General features: G+C 47.5%; 1 long non-coding RNA gene across 1 annotated transcript; it reads right to left on the bottom strand.

Moving 5' to 3' along the window:
• Positions 1–1,975: 1,975 nt before the first annotated feature.
• On the bottom strand, positions 1,976–4,054 carry LOC129785554 (uncharacterized). Its single transcript, XR_008749629.1, has 2 exons — positions 3,945–4,054; positions 1,976–2,449 (listed from the first exon to the last, which is right to left on the bottom strand). It is a non-coding gene; the product is annotated as an uncharacterized LOC129785554 (long non-coding RNA).

The following is a 4,054-nucleotide window of genomic DNA, read 5'->3' as shown; positions in this document are numbered from 1 at the left end:
TTCTAAGTTGGCAATAACCCTACTGAGCGGAAACTACTGTGGGATCATATTCCATTCTCTCAATCTTCTTGCTAAGCCATATGGAAGTTTGGGTTACCTACAGCTCTGGAAAGTGTCTTTCTGTCACCACTGTGGTTTTGCTCGTAGAAATGTATTTTGAACTTCTTTCAGTAAATCCCACAACAATATGTTGAGACTTTTGTGGTTCTTTGGTTTAAAGCATCACAAGAAACTTGGATGTGGTCATTCCACCAGTCTCTCATTGTTTCTGGTTGTAGCAGCAGGTGCCATGCATCAGGGAGACAACAGCAGACATAATTTCTCCTGCTGCTATGTGTAAACATTGCAGAAGTACAGATGCCAATTACTATTGTGATCTTAGGAACCATAGAGAAAAACATTTCTCCTACTTTCCTAAAGATGAGTTTAGTTATTTTTTTTCAGGTCAAGTTTACTGGTGGCACAGAAGTAATCACAATATCATCTGTTGTCCTGGCACCATTGTTAAAAAAAAAACATGCTTAAGAAAGAAACAGGCTGCTGAGGGGGTGGAAGCACCCATCTGGAGACCGGGTCTTGTAAGGAGGCACCATGCTGGGCAGGAACAGCCTTGAAAGACTGCAGCCCATGGATGACCCATGCTGCAGTAGGGACACTACGAGACAGAGCTGCAGGAAAACCTGAAGAGGCAAAGACCATCTGCAAAAAAGGGCAAGAAGCAAAGGGTGGGAGAGGAAACCAGGAAAAAGCAAAGGGCATTTGAGAGAAACCATTATGCACATGAACCTGACATCCTGTACTGCCTATCACCTCCCTGTGGAACTGGGATGGATTTAATAACCTACAGCGTAAACAAAGCAAGCTTACACTAGGAAGTAGGGAGGAGCCGTGTTTGAGTTAAGGTGACCCTGGGGAAGGGAGAGGAAGAGTGTTAAGTGCTTGACTGATTGTGGGTTTTTTCCCCTGTACCTGACTTGGTGATCAAAAATCAGTGTTAATTAGCAGTAAATTAAAGCAAGTAAAAATTCTCCAAGTTGAGACTGTTGTTTGTCACATATACACATAATGGTGAAAAAGTAGATTGCATAGGTGACATACGGAATTAGACTCTATAACTCAAAAGATATAAAGTAGGTATGTTTATTGCGTGCAGATGCACGGGGGATCGTTCCTCCACAAGCGTGCATACCCGAAGTGACAAACCATCTCACATTTATACAATAAAACAAATGAATATTCAATTAACGCCTATACATATTCGTTACCTAAACCCCGCTTCGTATGTTAATTAGCTTATCAGTCCTTTGCCTGGAATGTGGTGGTCTTGCAGGTTTGTAGGTGATTCATGTTCTTGTGACCATCCGATCTTCTTCAGCAAGGAGACTTAGCACTCCCTCCCTCTAGATAGCCTTGGAATGTCTCTCATCCTTTTCTCATTCTTTTTTAAATAGCCCTTTTGTTAGAGGAAGAAGGGCAGGCGTCTCCTCAGAACTGTAGTTGTCTCCTCAGAGCTGTGTGCCTATGTGACCAGACACCGCACCCATGACTAGTCACCATACCCACATTCCTGAGTAGACATATACAATCACAGTCGGTGTCCATTGTCCCCATTTCACACTATTTCTCCATATCATATGTAGCGCTAAAAAAAAAGACTGAAAGCCTGTACAGCTTAATTTCTGAAACTAAGACTGATATTAGGCACCAGCTGTCTTAGAACATCTGTATTTTAGCTTGTCAGCCTGAGAAAGCTAATATTTGCAAACAGCCACATTTATTATAAAAGTGTTAGATTGTTTCCACCACCTACCTCATACAGGAATAAATACTTTCTTAAGTAATAGGATTTTTTTGTAAGGGAACACCAGGACGTAGTGTTTACACTACTCTGTTTTGATTTAATTTAGTCCTTAGCATTTGCTTCGTTTGAAAGTAATTAGAAATTACAAAATACTTTTCCAAAAGCATATAGAAGTGGTTTTACTACAGTTTTATTGTCCAGACGCATTTAAATAAAACACACTTCTCCCATATACAGAATCTGCAGGAACACCCTTATGAGTTCGCACCCTCTGCACCACAAACTTCTCTTCCTCCTTAACTTTTATATTTAGAGGTAGGACCACTGGTTTTAACAGTGCGCTCAAATGCAGTTACATGCATATGTATTTAGAGGCTTGTGGCACTAGGGTTTTTTACTTTGTTGAGTTGAGTGATCATAGATCACTTAAGTAAAACCATTTTCTGAATGCTCTTGAGGAGAGTAATCTGTTGCTATGCCTCCAAATATCAAAGGAAAGACACCCCCCCCCAGCCCACTCTGCAAACAAGTTTGAAGATTCACATTCTTCCTTCAGTGTGATTTCAGAGCTGTGAGATCAGCCTCCACGAAAGATACAAATTGGTAATGACTTTCTTTTTCCAGATGAGCATATTCTGTAGAAATGCCCTGTGAATGAAGTGATAACACAGACATCATTGTAGCCATCTTAAAGAAAATAACATCTTAAGAAGCAAACAGAAGCACATATGTGGAATCAGGCAGTTTATGGAGTCACCAAGCTAAAATATTATGTCTTTCTTTTGTATATTCTGTGGTAGTGTTAATTTTCCTAACACCTTGACAGATTACAAATGCTGAAATAGGCAATTCTTTCCTCTCCCTTAGCCTATTTTCTATGGCTTTTAACCAAAATCATAAGCAAGAGTCCATATTTCAGACTCAAACCTTGTCTTTTCTTTGAAAAATGCATACCACTTTGTGTTTTCCTGTGTTGGCTTTAAGTTTTCAGTTCATCTATGTAATTGCACACAATTTATCACTTTATCTCAGATTTTCTTTATGCTTTTAGTGTAGGACATCAAATATGAGGCTGAAGCAGTGAAAATCTTACTGCCTCCTACGCTGTTGCTACTGTTTTTACTACCAACTTCCTTGACAACTCAGGAACAATCATCTGCATGATGGTAGGAGTGATTAAAGCATCTAGTAGGCAGAAGTCATGCATGTCCCTACCCCTAAGTACAAAAGTTATCCCTTCACAGGCAGCAGTCTGACTCACAAGCACAAGGCACATGTGGAAAAGTAACATCTAGATTGACCTTCAGTTTAGCTCCCCTTGATTTGTCAACATACAACTCCAGATGAACCTAGGTACAAAGGAAAACCAAAAGAGCCCCGTTTCACTGAGAAGCAAATCCAAAGGCCTCTTCCCCTCGGCTGCTCCGGCCCAGGAGCTGACTGTCATGACACAGGATCAGCAAGACACCTGAGCTGCTGCCTCCCAACCCTCCCCGGCAATTAAACGCTTGCCCTTTGCAATACTTTTTAGAGAAATCAGCACTCGGGGGCGAGGGGTGGGGATTCCGCCGGCGGCTTGCTTCTCCTTCCCTTGCCCGCTCGCAGGGGCTGAACAGGCTCCTGAGCCACCCCCCTGCGACAGCGTTACCGCAGGCCCCAAGGCAGCCTCTGCGGCCCCAGCCCGCTGCCACGGCCCGGCCAGCGGCTGGGGGAAAGACAAAGCCCCGCGCAGAGCTGCGGCGGCTGCAGCGGCTGCCCGGGCAGCCCGGAGGCGGCGGGGGGGCGGCAGGGCGCCGCGGGCCGACCCCCCTCCCGGGCCCCGCCGCCACAAGGGAGCACCGGGGCCGCCCCGCCGCCGCTCCTCGCCTCCTCGCTGAGGTAGCGGTGCGGCTCTGAGAAAAAAAAACAAGGCAGCACCGTGAGCAGCCCGCTGACCACCGCCACTGCCGGGGAGACGAGAACCGCCGGCAGCCCCGCCGGTCCCGGGCCGGGCCGCCCGCCTCAGCCCGCCCGCCGCCGGCACCAGGCGCTCCCTGCCGCGGCCGAGCGCCGGCCCGCCACGTCCCCCCCAGGCGGCCGCTGCCCGACGGCCGCGCCCGGGCTCGCCCACCGGTCCCCGGCCGCCCACAGCCCGACCGCTCACCCAGCGCGCCGGCGCACGCCCCGACCCGAAAGTCTTCCAGGCTCCCGGCGAAGGCCCCGCTCCGCCACAGCCGCCCCAGGGTGCCGCGCGGGCCGGAAATGAACCCACCT

This window comes from Falco peregrinus, chromosome 13 (genome assembly GCF_023634155.1).
Source record: "Falco peregrinus isolate bFalPer1 chromosome 13, bFalPer1.pri, whole genome shotgun sequence".
Classification (NCBI taxonomy): domain Eukaryota; kingdom Metazoa; phylum Chordata; class Aves; order Falconiformes; family Falconidae; genus Falco; species Falco peregrinus.
This window is presented reverse-complemented; position numbering and strand designations above follow the sequence as displayed.